At 42.8% G+C, this 18,245-nt stretch overlaps 1 protein-coding gene across 6 annotated transcripts in view; it reads left to right on the top strand.

Annotated features, from left to right (window-relative positions):
• The window catches only part of LIMCH1 (LIM and calponin homology domains 1), a 341,447-nt gene that overhangs the window by 145,233 nt on the left and 177,969 nt on the right, over positions 1–18,245 (top strand). The window lies entirely within an intron of this gene.

Genomic DNA, 18,245 nt, shown 5'->3' with positions numbered 1-18,245 from the left:
ATCCAGAGACATCTGCCCACATGGACTTTGTTTCTTACCCAGTTGATGCTGAGTTGGAGGATGGAGTCTCTCGTGTGGAGTGGCACGAACTGTTGGCCTTTTACAAACACATTAATGAATGTTTGGGTTGTTGAGAGGTGGAGAGGTGGGGTTTAGGTCCAGGCCATGGTTAGGAAATAGTATGGTTAGACAGCATGGAGGCACAGATTATAACCAGGAGCCTCTTTAAATAAATAAAGGGTTTTGACTGCTGACAGCCTGCGGGTGAGCTGAGGGAAATGGCCAACACAGAGGATGTGGACAAATGTTACTGTCTGGGTAGGTAGGATAAAACCCAGGACAAGTGAGTTATTGTTTAACTCCTCTAACCACAGAGAATTAGACCCCCTGGCGTATTTGAAGGAGTCTGAGGACCAGGGTCAAGTCCTGGCTTCCCCGTGGGACTCCATCTGGCAGTCCTGGTGCAGAGTTTGTGAAGGTGGAATGAACCGCATTGGTGTCCTGCAAGCCAGCAGCATGAGTCCCAGCCGAGCCTTGGAGAGAAGGCTGGGACAGCAGCCAGACCAGCAAGATGCAGACAGAGTTCTAAGTGCAGGGCCCACAGCACAATGAGAGACAGAAGTAAGACTCAGGAGCTGAATGCGCTGAAGGTCGGGACAGTGGAAGGAGAAGATCTCCCTCTCCTTTTTGTCAGGGATGGGGGCGTGGCTAAGTGTGATCTGAACCGGAGCGTATTGGGCTGCTGCAGACTGAGATTAGCAAGTGTGTTTTGCCAGGACTCGTATCCAGAGACTAACCTGACAAGGAGGGGGACTTGCACTGTTCCAGGCATGGGGTGGGCTGACGGTAGGGCCTGAAAGGCAGGAAACCCAGTTTGGAGAGTCTCAGGAAAGTGAGGGTTCTCTTTGGAGAGTAGATGAGAATACCTAAGGCTGTGCCACGCTGTAGAACCAGAGAGAGTTTTGTGGATGCTGGTGATTGAGAAGTTCTAACTCTCAACCACCACCCATGTAGCAATACTTGAAAACATAAGAACTCTCTATATTTTCAAATTTTGAAAACTGGCAGTTCACCTCTTCTGAGTTGGATTGGCTCTAAATGTTGGTTGCCATCGTGGAGAAACACCACGCTGTTTGTTCACTGAAAATGTCCTGGTTCGTAAAGAACCAGGGGACACAATGTTCTCAAGGACACAATGTCCTTGAGAACACGGAGGGGGGGGGGGGAAGTAAGCTGGGACAAAGTGAGAGAGTGGCATGGACTTATATATACTACCAAACGTAAAATAGATAGCTAGTGGGAAGCAGCCGCATAACACAGGGAGATCAGCTCGGTGCTTTGTGACCACCTAGAGGGATGGGATAGGGAGGGTGGGAGGGAGATGCAAGAGGGAGGAGATATGGGGATATACGTATAGCTGATTCACTTTGTTATAAAGCAGAAACTAACACACCACTGTAAAGCAATTATACCCCAATAAAGATGTTAAAAAAAATATCGTGGTTGTTTATGAGTCTGAAAAAAACCTCACAGTTCTTCTCAAACAGAAGGGCATATTCTGGGCCTGGGGTCTGGTTTTCCTCTTGCCAGCCCGATTCTAAACTTACCTGTGGCCTACAAGGACTATTATGATACCCATTTTTCAGAGCAAGTAACTGAGGTACAGAGATTAAATAACTAGGCTAAGGTTGTACCAGATGAGAAAGATTTAAATTCAGAAGTCTGATTCCTTTGCTTTTGCTCTTAATCATTGTCCTGTGTCCAGAGTTGGGATTTTAATGGGAGAGAAAAGCAAGAGGTTGGGTGGTGGCGGTGGGATGGAGTTGGTGCCGGAAAACCTGGAGTTTGGGGAGAAATGTAGTACAGAGGGTAACCACGGCGTCTCAGCTGGACAGAGGAAGAAGGAGGACTGTGTGGGGTTGGTGGTCTTGGAAAAATATAAGCATCAAGGGTCTGGAGGACCCTCTTAAGACAAGAAGGCAAGTCCAGTGAGAGGGAGGGCGTGAGAGAGCTGAGGGGGTAGGAGGCTATGGTCGGCGGACAGTGTAGGGGTTTCAGTATCCTTAGGTAAGACCTGTCCAAACTTGATGGCGACAAATGAGGTTGGTCGACCTGTACTAAAGACTACAGAGATAGGAGAGAGAAAAGACTGGCACCTCCAGGCAGCACATAAGATGGAAATTGAGTAGCCTCAGAATCGCCCTGGGAGCTCTTTTACTTCGCCTGTGAAATGCAGTACACTTGCCCTCGCACATGTACCCCCGAAAACAGTAATACTTATGCATAAATGTATAACTAATGGCAAGAATAAAATAGAGTGCCTGTGCCAGATAGAATTATAGTAGATGTATTTTTGCTCTGTCTCTCTTTTCCTCTGTTGTTTTTGCCAAGTGTGTGTAGTTGGAGTTTGGAGGTTAAATGCTCAAACGATGTGAGCTCTCCGCTGAGCATTAACTAAATGGCCTAGGGTCAAAGTTTGACAAAGCTGCAAATGTGTGACAAGTGTCATGCTTTTAGAAATGTTAAATGAATACCGCATTGTGTACTTGGGGACTTAAGAATTTAAAAGAAAGGCTGCAAAGACTATTCCCTAAGGAAGCCACTCCCAGTATGGAGCCAGTAATGACTGTTGTCTAGTTCCCTGAACCCAGATCAGAGAGACTGTTGTGAAATATTCCAGAAAGGAAAGTTTCTGACTTGTTTTCCTAAGACTTTATTATATAGATAGAACGCTATGGAATTCCATCTGTATCAGGAGTTGGCAAATTCTGGCCCATGTCCTGTTTTTGTGCAGGCCTTCCTTCTTGCTAAGAACGGTTTTTACATTCTAAAAGAGTTGTAAACAAAAAAACAAAACAAATCGACACAAAGCAAGAGTTTGTATGGGGCTCACAGAGCCTAAAAATGTTTACTACCTGTTGGTCCTTTACAGAAAGAATTTGCCAGCCCATGAGGACTATGGACTTAATTTTGGATGTGAATTGCTTACCCTCATAAAGTTAAGTAGTTCAGGCAGTGCAAAGCGCTATTTGGGGAAATCAAATACCTTTTCAAGAAAGGTTTTCTCATGAGTCTCTTTACAAGTCCACCCCACCCCGCCAACTTTTTAGTTTGAAAAATTTTAAACTTACGGAGAAGTGACAAGAATAATGTAATGATACTCCATATACCCTACAACTATACGCAAATGCTTCAGGACAAAAGAGGCATAGACAGAAAGAGATACAGTTAGTACAGTAAAATGATAATAATAATAATTGCATCTAGTTGCAGTGTATACGCTCTCCTTTGTTCTCTGTGGTTTGGTTTCACATCCTTGCCTCACCCTTTTCATTCTTTTTGGTTACTATCCAAGAATATATATTTAACAAAAGCCAGTTCAAATCTGTTTATGGAGAGCATAGTGGAAAGTGAATGGATTTGGGAACTCCTAGGTTGAATCCAATGCAATTGTTGTATTAGTAGAACAAAACCAGTCAGATAATGTGATTTCATATGCTTCAACCTAGTGGCCAGTCCAGATCCTAGATTTGCCTCCTGTGTGTCCTTAGGCAAGTTACCTCACCTCCCTGAACCCCAGTTTCCTCATCTATAAAACCAGATATAAGTATACCTAATTCATGGGGCTGTTCAGAGGAGTAAATGAATTGATAATGTGTATAAACTCTTTAGTGCTTGTAACATAGCAGGCACTTAAATGTTAGCTTTTCTCCTTTTGTCCATGAAATGGGGAAAATTCATACCTCATAAGATACTTGAGAGATTCCAGTGAGAGAATATGTGAACCGCTCAGCGGTGTCTGGCGCTGGGCTGGCATCCCGGATCGCTCGCCATTTTCATTATTATTGTTGGAGATAGGCCTAAAGTCAATTATAAATATGACACAGTCAGTGCAACTCTGTGTCACTGTGCACCCATCAGCTCTCTCACTGGGCTGCCAGCAAGCCACAGGATGAACCAACTGGAGGCTTACTTCCTAGCTCCTTTTGCCTAGCCTGTGATCAAAAACTGGGCAAGAACATTTGGGTCCCTTACAAACTTGATCATCTGTGAATAATGAACTTTGGCTGTCAGAGCTCAAGGCTGAGAGCGATTGTTTTGAAAACAGTGGCCTGGACCTCTGTGGTGACGTCATTTCCTCCTGCTTCCTCCAGTATGTTGTGGTTTCTTTCTCTGGGAAGTTGTTCCAGAACACTCTGGGCAGAGTTAGTGGGTTCCTCCCTGGCGTCTAAGTACCTGTACAGCCTCCGCACTAGCTGTTGTCACAGCGCTCGACCTCTTTATCCCACGTCTCCTTCCTGTACCAGATTGAAAGCTTCCTGAAGACCTCTTCTATTTATCTTCGGATTTCCCCCCTTGGACACTGGTCTGGCACACAATACATCTGTTACAAACAGCTGTTGGATAAATTGAGTCCAGTAGTAAGAGTTCTACCTAGGCAATTTAATCCTCATTAGATCATTAACTTTCTCCCAATTTTTTTGCTGTCATCATCAGTATTATCCTGTTTCTCTCCCTTCTCCTCTTCTCTCCTTCCCTCCACACTCTACCCCTCCCTCTCCTTCACACACACACAGACACACACAGACACAGACACACAGACACAGACACAGACACAGACACAGACACACACACACACACACACACACACACACACACAATTTTACATAAAGAATGGGCCCATCCCTGAAGACTGGGAGTTCAACAGATGGAAGTTTCTGCTTTCTTTACCTATAAGATTCTCCATGATAGCTCTATCTTCTTAGGAGTCATAGAAGTGAACTTCTGGGGTTTGTCCTGCAGACACGTTTTGATGGAATGCAAAGTCCGAGTATGTTGGTCTGCCAATAAGTGACCAATAAAGAATGTCTCAGTGGATTTTTGTCTCAGTTCTTATGTTGCTGAAATAATTTTTGGAAGATAAGAAACCTGTTGGCAAATACTTGTCTGTATCATTGCCGATGAATGAGCTGCTTATTCTAAGAAGGAGGGCTTGTCTTAGATTCTTGTCCTGATTTCAACATAAGATGTGGTGTGCCATGGATACGCACTCATCTTCTAGGACAGGTTGGGAGCTGATGGCGTAGCTTCCCGTGGAGACATTTTGTCACACGGAGGACTTACTGGATACTGACTCTGCTCTGCACAGCCCCACACTAGGCACCGAGGGGCATAAAAAGGGAGTGTAAGGCTTGATCCTTGATCTTCAAGAGTTTTATAATGGGCTTGGGCATTGACGCACACACAAAGCAGTGGTTAGTGTGTAAACCAGTGTATGAGTAAATGCAAAAGTGACTAAGATTTAATCCCCAAATTTAATGGAAGTTAAACAAGGGGAGATTGTTGTAGTTTGGGAGACAGTTATTGGAGAGATGTTACATCTTTACTTAAGGTGAGAAAAGGCTGAGGGAAAGAGAGGGCAGACTACACAGGAACAAGAGTGGGGGAAAGGTTTGGGGACAGGAATGAGGATGATGTGTTTGGCAAACATAGGGGAGATCTGCCTGGCAGGGGGTCGGGGCAGGAGGTGTCTCTTTTTTCATCCAATTAACCTTTTTAAGAACCTGCTTACAGGTGTGGCAAGTTACTATAGACACTAGTAAACTATGCCATAACATCGTGTAACTGGGGCATCCTGATCAGATCTGGAATTTAAATCCTGACCCCATGTGGTAAGTTAACCTCAGAGTTCCTTGAGGAAGTGACATGTAGGTAGAGACCTGAATGAAGAGCAGAAATTGGCCCAGAAAGAGGGAAGAGAGGTGAAAGGAGGGAGGAAACATGTTCTAGCTGAGAGAAAAACATGTTTGAGATTCTTAAGATAGAAGCTCCACGTACTAGAGGAGTTGCAAGAAGACTTACTTGGTGAAACTGTAGAAAACAGGGAGGACAATGATATGAGTTGAGGATGGATGAAGAAGAGAAGTAGGCAGGATCAAGATTGCACAGGGCGGGCTTCCCTGGTGGCGCAGTGGTTGAGAGTCCGCCTGCCGATGCAGGGGACACGGGTTCGTGCCCCGGTCCGGGAAGATCCCACATGCCGCGGAGCGGCTGGGCCCGTGAGCCATGGCCACTGAGCCTGTGCGTCCGGGGCCTGTGCTCCGCAATGGGAGAGGCCACAACAGTGAGAGGCCCGCATACTGCAAAAAAAAAAAAAAAGATTGCACAGGGCCTTGAAACCACAAAAGGAGTTTTGGGTGTGATCTCCAGAGCAATGAAAACAAGAGGAATTTAAAAGAGATCAACAGGACTTGGTAGGGTATAGGGATAGATGAATGAAAGAAAAGACTAAAATATCACTTCAGCGTTTCAGTTGTTAATGACAAGCAGGGTGGGCCCTTGCTGCAAGTTGGAAGGGGTCCTTTATTTGGTGGGAGAGGTCATGATTTCAGTTTGGGCAGACTGAGTTTAGGGTACAGACAGTCCACTCAGGCAGAGAGTCCTGTAGGCTACTGGGGACAAAGGCAGAACTTAGGGGTGAGATGATGGATTTAACTTATTTGAATTGGACTTGCCAGCCATGGGTGGACATCAGGGTTAAGCTGTGATATATGACAGTCTCTCTAAGGGAAAGATCACATCAAGAAAGAGCAGCAGAGCAAGGTTCCAGTTTGAGGAATTCTTCTCCCTGGTCAGAGATGAGAGAAAGAGAAGCTCACAGAGAGGCTATCAGAGAGACGAGAGAAAACCCAGGGAGCGTGGTGTCATGGAAACCAAGGAAGCTAAGAAGACTTCTAAGGAGCTGGAGGTCACTTGTATTGCATGGCCCTGGCAGAGGTCAGCTCCAAAAAGTCCTGTCTCACTGGTAGAGGGAGGCACTGAAGACTTTTGTCAGTTAATAGCCATCTCTGGGAACTGCCAATCAACTGATCATGATTTGACTTGATGGTCTGAGCTCTGGCTCATGCTTTTGCATCATTTCAATAGGCTATTGTTAGAGACCTTATCTAATATAAACTATACATGGAGTATTTTCCTCAACTATTGATAAGGAGATGAGATTAGTTAGACCCAATGGCTTAATAGTGAAGTGACCATATATCAAACAAAACGCTTTTGAGAGTGAAAGAAGGTGTTAATCAGCTGAGATGCTGGAACAACAAACGAAACCTGGGACAGTCCTCAGCTAACTGTATGTACGTAGGTACGGATGTATGTATGTATGTACGCACATGCACGTCGGGGGGTGTGTGTGTGTGCATGGTCACCCCAGTGGTTGGCGATTCCAGACTGGTGTCTTCCAGTCACCATTACCTTGTTCAGTATTCACAAACCCTTCCCTTATTTTATCCTCTCTGTAACTGCAGTAGGTGAACAACCTGGATCAGATGGTCCCACCACTCCCTTGTTGATGATGAGATGGAGACCCCAGGTTGTAGAGCACAGTGTCTTCCAGCTCTTCATCTAGAGCTCTTTCTCTAACCCAGATGCTCACTTAAATCTCAGCAAACTTGGGTCCTTTTGCCCTTACTGATTTTGGCCTTAGTGGACTGGTTAAGAATTTGATAGGCCTCCTATGTAGGGTTCTCCCTTGTCTTTCTGCCAAATCACAACTAGCCTCACTGACTTGGCCTGTCCCCAGCTCTTTGGCACCAAGACTCATTAAGCTTTTAGGTTCAAGTAAGGACATTTCAACCCACTCTTTTAGTAAAGATCTCCAGTGAAAAGCTGCTTTTTGTTTGAAGATTGGCATGGCTTAGGTAGGGCCTTAGGCAAGAACTGAGTATCCCTGACAGTCTTCTGTTAGGAAAGATGAAAACGGATGAAGGATATGGAAGGAGAATTTGTAGGATTCATGATGAGCAAAATGGACTTCCAGTATTGCCTTTTTATTTTTTTCTTTGAATACTCACCAAATAAACATCCCTCAGTTTCTATTTAAAAGAGGGACTCAGCACAGTGTGTAGGGGGGGATTCAACTGTTCCCATTCAAACTGTGCACTAGCATCAATTACAAGAATCTACTTGTGGGAGGGGGGGCTTTTGTGTGCATCTGAAACGTTCTGAAGCTCATCTACCTTTGCAAATATTTTTTTCATTTAAAAGTATATAATCCTTGTTGCAACTTCTTTTCTCTTAATGTATATGGCAAGTATGTTTTGATTTCATGCTTCCAACACTGTGTTTGAAACTTATTTTAGCATATTTATCATTCAGGAACCACTTCCCTCAAAATGTGATTTCCTTCACCCTATCAATCTGTGCCTTGATAAATATTAAACTTCTGCTCATGGAAATCACAGGCTTAATCTCTTTCCTCCTGAACAAATTTATTACACATTTATTGGAATGATCAATTGACTTAAAATATATATATATAACAACAGGTTTAAATATGGGCTGCTTGTGTGGCAGAGGAGAAACCGGCCTATCCCACTGGATGCCTGTGGGCTTACCTGCTGGATTAGGCTTTGCTTGTATTTGAGAGGATTTAGTAGCTCCCTAATTGTATTTCCTTAATAATCCATTTTTTGATGGTCTCTACTGGGCTATCAGGTTGGGTACGCTGGCCTCCCACAGTGAAGTGTGCAAAATTCTTGCCTCAAGCATGCCATTCTAAATGTTTCCCTTCGGTTACCCACAGGAGAGGACCTTTTCTTAGATAGCCCACCAAGGACCCAGTTTATAAATGATTCCTTTCTAAAGTTAACCATGCAGAAATAGACTTCCCTCTTCATATTAAGGGGAAAAAGAAAGAGGGGAGGCCTGTGGGAAAGGCAAGTCAGACAGAGGGAGCAGCAAGCTTGTGGAAGTGCTCAGCAATGTGAGGGAGTTTTGCATGTTCACGGAAGGAACTGTGGCCAGAGCCTAGGATGAAATGGGGCAGGCCAGAGAGGAAAGGTAGGTATCAGGTCCATTTGCACAAGACCTGGAATAGCATGTTAAGGAGTTTAAACAGCATCCAGTGGGCAGTAGACAGCCAGCATGGTCTCTATTCAGAGGAGATTCAATGAGATTAGGTTGTTTTTTAGGAAATGACATCTGTTGGCAGTGGAGACTTTTGATTACTTTCTGCTGTGCACCAAACACGAATATTTGAAAAAAATGTCATGCTTCCCGAGGAGAAGCAGAAACGCTTCCTACACTTGTCTTGCTACGTCTATCCTTAATTTACCATCCTACTATGTACATTCTATGTTTCCAAAGTTCTTTTCCAAGCCACTCATTTAGAACTTGGAAACTATCTCCCCATAGACTAGTGTTCTATGGGGGGAACGTCTTATGTAACCCATATCACGTCTGTGTTAGTGTCGGGCCCATGTAGAACCCAGTTTCCTGGTGGGGTTTGGGCTTAGCTTGGCACCTGGTGTGGGGTGTTTGATAACAACATGTGGAATGAATAGGAAATTGATTCAGAATGATAACTAGCCACGTTAGGAGCTGACCTCCCCTTTCCAGGATAGCAAAGGGCCTCTTCAGTACTTGCCTTTTCCCCATCACCCTCAGGACAGCAAGTGAGATGGGGGGACAGGAGCCTTGGCAGGAATTAAAGGATAGCTAGGCTTTGGCAGTGAAGCAGGGCCAGAGGCAGCTGCGGACACGGCTGTGGTGCCGCCGAGATTGTCCTTGGACTGCTTACCGCCTTTGCTTTGCTGCTTCCTCCCTTCCTTCCTCCCCATCCCCAGTGTTAGCGACCGTGCCCTTGCAAGCCTGCCCTCCGAAAGGACTGACATTATCTCATTCCCTCACGTCTGTGCTTCCGTCTCTCCCAACTCCCAACCTCGCTTTAGCCACAGACAGGATGCTTGGGAGCAGAAGTGAGCCAATAGTTAACACAGCAGATTTCCACTTGTGGGCAGGGCTGGGGTCCAAACCTGCTTGGCAGCCCGGGGAAGGGGATGGCAGGGCGGCAGGGAAGAGATGTTAATAACTTCCATTTATGAAGTGCGCACTGTACACCAGGCCTGTGCCAAATGTATGATACGCATTATTTCACACTCTCATGCCATGACCAAGAGGTATTATTGTGCCCATTTTTCAGAGGAGGAAACTGAGTCTCAATGTTGAATACTTAAATAACTTGCCTAGTGAGTTGCCGAGCTGGGATTTGCACCTCAGGTCTTTCTGTCTCTGGAGGTTCCTATTTCTGTTGGAATTTTATGGGTCTCAATCCTGGAACTCTTGGTTCTGAGCACTTCTTGCTGAAAAAGTATGGAGAGCGAGGAACTGGCTTCCTTTCCGAGCTGCATCCCAGCAATTTCGCATTCCAAGTGTTCTCCCACCCTCCTGACAGTAAACCCAGCAGTACCAGGTTTTAGCTGTGCAAAAGAAATACCAGTTACAATCATTTATACATAATTACTACATAGCACAATGATGATTACACGTATCATTGCCTGTGTTGGTGTAACTTCAGGCTCCATTTTATTTGGTTACGCTAAAGTCTCTTCACGTAGTGCCAGCCTTCACGGTTCATCGATCACATGTGCCATCTTAAACTTATAGCTTATAAAAGCGGGGAGGACCTTGCGTGGGAGGCACGGTGGGAAAGGCAGCTTGGGCATGAAGGGGCTTGATTACCAGGTGAAGGCATTTGGAGGGCATCCTGTGGGCACTCAGGAGCCTGGGAGTCATTGGAGGAAGGAAGCAACATGGCCAAAGCCAGGGTTTAGATGGGGTCGGTTTGGGGTGCATTGGGCAGATTGATTAAGATGGCAGAGACTGGTGGCTGGAGACTAGTTATTGAAATGCAAGAAGTAAAGCACTCTTCTCGGTGTAGGAACCTGAGTTTGTAACCCTAACTCTACCACTTAGGATCTCTGATCTCAGATATGTGCCTGGTGACAGTTTCCTTTCCTAGATTTTTAACTGATTTTTAGGCCTTTTCTAATCCAAAAATTCTGTAATTTCTAGACAGCAAGGATGGTATGCAAAGGTGAGACTGTGAGAGACATTGGAAATGAATCAAAAGGACTCCAAGATATTCAGATAATTGCTGGAGTTTCCCTTTTATGTTTGTAGATTATTTCATCACTGTTGGCTTTTTTTGTTTGCTTTTTGGGTTGGTTTGTTTGTTTTAGTATTAAGAGCAGAAGTGATAGGCAAGAAGACTTTTTACCCCTAGCAAATGTAGGAAAATAAAAATGGGTCCATTTGCTTACAATGGCCCAAATTTGAACTCTTCTGCGTCCTGCTGCCTCCCAACAAGACCCAGGGGAAAGGATGTGCCCAGGTGTTTAATTTTGCGTTTTAGGACAGGATTTTCCTGGGTACAGTTTGGCAAAGTAAGGCCCCTTTTTATTGAGAAAAGACCTCCTGGAGAGCTTTAATAGTTAAGGTAATGCTGGCTGCTGTAACTAATAAACTCCTAACTCTCAGTGGTTTAATGCAACGAAAACGTACTTCTCACTCTCGTGTAGCTCAGTTTTGGCAGCAGGAAAGGGTGGCGATGACTCTGCTCCCGGTTGTTGTTCAGGGACCCCAGCTAACAGAGACTCCATCCTCAACATGTGATTTCTAAAGTCTTCCCTGGTGCTGACATCTAACTAGTGAATGGGGGGAAGCAAGGGAGGGAATGGAGAATTGCTTGGGAGAGGTTTTAGGGACAGGCGTAGGTATGACATATGTTACTCTGCCCACTCTCCATTGGTCAGAACTGTTATATTACTACAGAAAACTTCAAAAGAGGCTGAGAGATGTAGCCTAGCTGTGTGTCTAGGGGAGAAAGGAGATGAGTTTGGGGAGCAGCTGCTGCCTTGGGAGGTGTCTTAGGATAGTAACAGCACTGTTGAGCCCTAGAATTCACAGTTAGGCCCAATTTCTTGGAATTTCAAGTCTACAAAGACCTTCTAAAGTCCTTATGATCTCTTTAGGCATGTTGAAGGCAAGTGGCTTAAATAGACCTATACTTCACACAGTCTAGACAAGGCATAGCACCCCACAAACATTTGGTAGATATTAATGACGGCAATTTGCATTCCATCACTATTTTGTTCAAATGAAACTCCCCTTTGGTTCAAGTTTCACTTTCCCCCACGTTTCAGTCAATTTTTTCTTGACCTCAGAAAAGGTTTTTTAACTTGCCTGCCTTTGCCAAGGCAACTCTAAAAAGAAATCTCTAAAAATGACATCTGTAACAGGTTTATAGTCAAGGTTAAATTGATCTCATGCTTAGGTTCAAAAACAGTTGCCGTGTTAGGTTAAATGAAAGTGCGCACACCTTTGTCCAGGGTACATAGTCAAACCAGAAAGTGATCAAGGAAACTGCATAGGAAAACACTCTTGAGCCAAATTAAAAGGGACACAAAGTAGGTAATTTTGTGATCATAGTTGCCTATTGCAGCTGTGCAAACCAAGCTAAATGAGATGATGATGTAATCTCTTGTTGCAAAGAATAAAGTGATTTCCCATGAGATTAAGCATGAACTTCCCAACCCTGGGTTCAAGGTCTAGATGGTGTCTCTGCTCTCCCCCAAACTCTAGGATAATTATTAGACTTGAATTTCTGAATTGAATGATGTATAGAGTAAGCTGGATTTTGCAACCCTTTAAAATTTTTACCTTTAATGTTCATTACAGTCCAGTAAAAAAATAAGCTGCCCATTGGTATATTTCCTAACATTTGGATGGTCTTGTATCTTCTGTAGCAGTATTCACAGTATTGTGCCCCTAGAAGAGCTATTATATCAGCTGTTGGAAGAGTCGGTATGAAACAGAACCTCTCTGTCCCACAGTAGGGATTTGAGGGGTTTTTTAAAATTGCAGATAGACACAGATTTCTTCAGTTTGTATTTCATAACCATTAAACAATCATTGAGAGGCTACCATAAGCTGGATATTAAGTGTTAAAAAGAATTACAAAATACAGCCTGTGGTTGAATCAGAACATCAACCTCATTCCTGGATGTCTCAACAATTGTTTCTTTAAGGAATCTAATCTTTAATCTTTTAAGAGTTGGATTCCACAGAATGTGTGCAGAGTATGTCTTTAATTCACCTTCTCAAAAACTCAAGATGGCCATGCATTAGGTAGCATGACAATGAACTACACATGTGCCCAGTTTGGGTCTTCCTGTAGGTTTTAAATCTCTTAGTGAGCACGCCCCATGAGGGATAGACCTGGGGTCTGCCCTGTCCTCCTTTGTGTCCCCTGTGCCCAGCTCTGGGCCAGGGCATCATGCACGCCCAATAAATATTTGTTGAGTACATAAAGGAACATGTGGACAGCCTTACTTGAAATAGGTCACAGTGTGTTTTAGATTTGGAATATGTGTTTAGTAGACGCGATTTCATTTCTGTCATATCAGAAACATGCATTTTTGCTTAGCTTCAGTGTCATTAACTTTTTGTAATTGAGGATTATCCAAGATTAAAACTTTTCTTCCTGTTTTTAGTCATTTCTTACCATATATATATATAGCAAGCTATACACATCTGTTGACTTGATTCATTTATGTGAGGTTTTTTATCCAAAGGTGGCCAGAAAATAAGTGAAACTTATTTTAGTCTTTGGCAGCTGACTGATGGAAAAGTTGAAACTAAAATGCACTTACTTAACAAAAAGGGACATGCTCAGTATACCAAATGAGTGTGAATATGCAAGTTTCCATTTACCAAATGCTAGCAGCACACATTGTCCCGCTGGCTCCTCACCACAGTTCTGGATGGAAGGTTAGGTTTTCAAAATCCCCCCCTTTTTTTTTTTTTTTTTTCCGGTACGCGGGCCTCTCACTGCTGTGGCCTCTCCCGTTGCAGAGCACAGGCTCCGGACGCGCAGGCTCAGAGGCCATGGCTCACGGGCCCAGCCGCTCCACGGCATGTGGGATCTTCCCGGACTGGGGCACGAACCTGTGTCCCCTGCATCGGCAGGCAGACTCTCAACCACTGCGCCACCAGGGAAGCCCCCAAATCCCCATTTTTATTAAGGGGAAAACTGAGACTTTGATCAAGTGACCTCCCAGTAGCTCATAGCTAATGTGTGTTTTACCCATTAAAACCTAGACAACTTCCTCCAAATTCATTACACTCTCTTCATGATAACACTGCTGAGCGTTATAAGTTATTTATGATGTTTTATTCATCTATCTGATACCCGTGATTTTTTAATAAACACCAATTTTCTATATATAGTTATAAATTTGTTTTAATACTACTTGCCTATGATGCTGTTTTAAAAGTATAAATCAGATCATTTCAGTCTTCATCTTAAAAATCTGATGTACTTCTAAGTACATCGTACTTAGAAAAAAATCTAGACACCTTATCTGAGCCTGGATGTTGTGTACACCTTGGCTGTCATGTCATGTGTTTCCTCCTTCCACTCACTCTGCTTGGCCACATTGGCCCTGGAATATACTAAGCCCACTCCTGTCTCCAGGCCTTTCTACTTACTGTTCATTCTGCCTGGAACTCTTGTCTCCGGTCTCTCTTTGGCTAATACTTTTGTATCTTCCCATTTCTTCCCCAAATGTTACCTCCCCAGAGCAGCCTTCTGATCACCTGATTCAAGTACCACCCGCAGGGGTTACGGTGCTTGTCTTCCCAGTGCTTATGCAATCTGAAATTTTCCTCTCATTTATTTACTTGTTTATTTTCTGTTCCTCCCACTGCCCCACATACTCATTTGTTCTAAGGAGATAAGTTCTAAAGGGCAGGTCTTTCATTTGTCTTCTCCACTACTGCCTTCCCTGGGTCTAGAGCGGTGTGCAACACACGGCATAATTGCATAAATAATTGCTGGATAAATAAATATCTGGATATTAGTTCATCCTAATTAGCTCTCATATCTCCAGTTTTTAAATTATCTTTATTTTGTGGGTAAATTTATGCAGGAGACATGGAATGACACCAGTGTTTTTTTGTTATCTAAAATTATGCCAATGTCCCAGAAATGTCTTTAGATGAGTACAAATTTAATCTGTTACCAGACAGAGAGGGCAGACTGTTCTCCTTCTAGCTATAGGTTTTGGGGCTCACAGGTGGGAAACCGGTGTGGGGTTCTGCTAAGTGGGGAGTTGCCACAAGTGAGTGACCGCCTCCTTTTCTCTGGAATTCCTCCTGAGGATGTTGTATGTCATCCATAGATGAAACGTGACCATTTCCCAGCAGACACCCGCTTCCGTTTTCCTTTTACTCCCACCTAGTGTTAATATTCTCACATTGTATTTAGATAGTTTTTTATTGGGTTTTGTTTGTTTTCTGCCGTTTGTTGTTGTTATTGTTTTGTGCTTTGATGCTACATACTGAAGCTGGACTTTCTAAAGCACCAAGCTGCAGTAGGCTTTCCAAACTGGGCTGCCAACTAGCTGTGCATGTCTCTGGGGAAGGCTTCACACCTGTTTGGGGCTCAAGCTTTTCTTCTATAAAAATGGTGGAGTGAATACATGACCTGTCTCTGCAGGACAGGAGAGCGGGGAACAATGCATTTCAGAAGGTTCATAAGTAATAAAATATTAATATCATCACCATTACTTTAAAGCATGTCATCAATAAATATTTATTGAAAATATTTATATTTTAATAGGAGGGCTACAGTGGTTTTTAATAAAATATCAAGTGAATAAAATATCCTTGACTCATGCTTATAGCTGTTTTGTTGAACCTCTTATCTGATTCTAATATATACAAAAAATGCTCTCAGTTTAATGCAGAATACAAGATAAGCAGGTGGTGGGCATTTCTACAATGTGAATTCAATGTTATCTTTTATTGTCGTGTACTGTAAACTGTGTACGGAACCGGGGCAATGTTTACATGAAAAAATACAGCTGCCTTGATCTTGAAAATATCCCAAATATTTAAGAGCACTGTGGCATTTTATCTTTTAATTTGTTGTTAAACATTTGGATAGACATCATAGTAAATTTTTTTGGTTGCTCTTTTAATTAAGGTCTATCATTATAATTTTTTTTTTACAACTTCATGTGACAGGAAAGATTTCTGCCATATAATTATAATTCTACAAAGGATGAATATAATGAAGCATTTAAAACTGTTTAAAAATCTAAACATGTATAAAAGAGGAGTTGATGGATCCGTTGTTACTAAAAATAATACAATTCTTAGATATAGAAGACAAAATGGGTACCTCTTTTAAAAAAGATTCTTAATTTATGAATTTTTTGGTAGGGTATTTGTTATTTTTGTTTTACTTTGGATAATTAGAAACAAAGTTCAGGGACCTGATATAATGGTATTTTATTTCATTAGAAAAATCTAAAAGTATTAGAGAAAGTAGTTGATCTAGAATGCTGTGAATTGAATTAGTTTAAATAAATACTTATACACAGATGTAGAGAACCATTTATAGAGAACTTATTATGCACCGGGCTCTGTGCTAGCGTCTCACATATTTTGTCACGTGTAAGCCTCACTGACACCTATGCAATTGCTACCATTGTTTCTCTATGACAGTTGAGGAAACTGGTGTTAATGGACTTGCCCAAAGTCACTCCTCCGATGAGTGACCAAGCTGGACTCTGGATTCAGTCAGTTGGACTTCAGAGCCAATGCTGTCACTCCCCTCTCCCATCTCCTCATCAGTTTGTCCACAGGTATTAAGAAGGACATAGGTCCACACGTATTGATAAGGCATGCTCTCCAGTGTAAATTATTTAATTTCCATTATGCATTGCTAAGTGGAAAAATACGATGTAGGACAGTGCATGTTATATGCTACACCTGTCTTTTTTTTAAAAATTACAAATATCTTTATACATTTTCTTTGGAAGTCTTTAAGGTTACCTTCAGGGAATAGTCTAGGGCCCCGTGGGATCCTGGTGACAGTGAAACTTAAGTTTTACTGGATATCCTTTTGGTTCCTTTTGAATTGTCAACACTGTTGGTTGGCAACCTCAGGATTTCCCAGCATGAAATTCAAATCTGGTCCCCAGACACGGAAGGCAAGGAGAGCCCGAAGAAAGAGGCAGATAGCTCCAGATTTGTAGGTGGCAGGGTTAATAAGCAAGAGAACTTACATATGATGCTTGTCTTGGGCGGCTGCAAGGTGAGGAGAATCTTACCAGAATCTTAAAAGTTTGTACAGATGCTTTAACTGGGTTGAGTAGATATTCAGTCCAGACGGTCTCAACAGGACACTACTGTCTCAAGGCTGAATGCTTGACAGTGGCTCCCACTGTGGGAATAGTGGGCAGAACGTACATTCCTAGGACAGGGGAGAGGGTGGGGTGCCTCCGACTGCCTGGGGCCAGCTTGGGTTAACCGGCAGTCATATCCACGCAAGGACCTTTTTCAACAACTGTGCACAAATACTATTTAAAACGACACTGTTAAGAACTAATGAGAAAAGTAATGTATGTTAAGAATTTTGTACATTTAAAATCTGCTTTGGAGACATCGTATCTATCTGTTTATTTTGAATCACGTGCTATGGGATGTTAACCCTGCCAGAGAATGTGTTGATTCAGGGATCTTGGGAGCTGGGCCTGACTGTACCACTAATCAGATCATCATCGTCAGGCTTCAGTTTTCTAAACTGTAAAATGAGAAGAGTGAACAAGTTGCTTTCTAACTAGAAAAATGAATAATTCCAAAATAAGCTATAAAAAAAGCACTTTTTAAGAAGATTAGAAATTCATGGTTAAAATTCAGCACATTCATGAAAGGAGCACCATCTTGGCTCTCAATGGGCCAAAAGGCACTACTTTTTTTGTGTCTACACTGGGTGTTACCTCCTGGTGGCAGCATTTGGAATTGCAGTGAAAGTGACCAAGCACAGGCAGTTCTTAGTGCAAAACCAGAAATATCCTGTCTGTTGTAACCATTGTAGTGACATTTCTCAATATATCAATACACAGAGGTGTCAAAGTAAAATACAGGCTGAATTCAAGACGAATTATTCAACTATTTCAAAGAATCTTTTGTTACTGGTTAGAAGAAATCTATCAAGCATAGGTTCTTCAGAATTTACTATAACCTTAGATTGCATGAATGGTAACAGAGTTTGGCAAACTTTTTGGTGAAGGGCCAAATAGTAAAAATGGTTTGCTTTTTGGGCTATAGGTTCTCTGTTGTAACGTAACTCAGCTCTGCTGTCATAGCACAAAAGCAGCAGTAAACAGTATGTAAATGAATGGACAGGGCTGTGTTCCAGTAAAACTTGTTTACAGAAACAGGCATTGGGCCAAATTTGGTCCATGGCTCATAGTTTGCTGACCCCTGAATTATACTAAACCTCTGCCTAAGTTTCTCTTGCCATGTGTCCTGAGATAAATTACCTGATCTTCTCTCCTCTCATTCCCTAATATAAGAATAAATGCTTCCATTTGACAGCCCTGTACCCTCAA

The sequence above is a fragment of the Orcinus orca genome, chromosome 4 (assembly GCF_937001465.1).
Source record: "Orcinus orca chromosome 4, mOrcOrc1.1, whole genome shotgun sequence".
Lineage (NCBI taxonomy): Eukaryota > Metazoa > Chordata > Mammalia > Artiodactyla > Delphinidae > Orcinus > Orcinus orca.
This window is presented reverse-complemented; position numbering and strand designations above follow the sequence as displayed.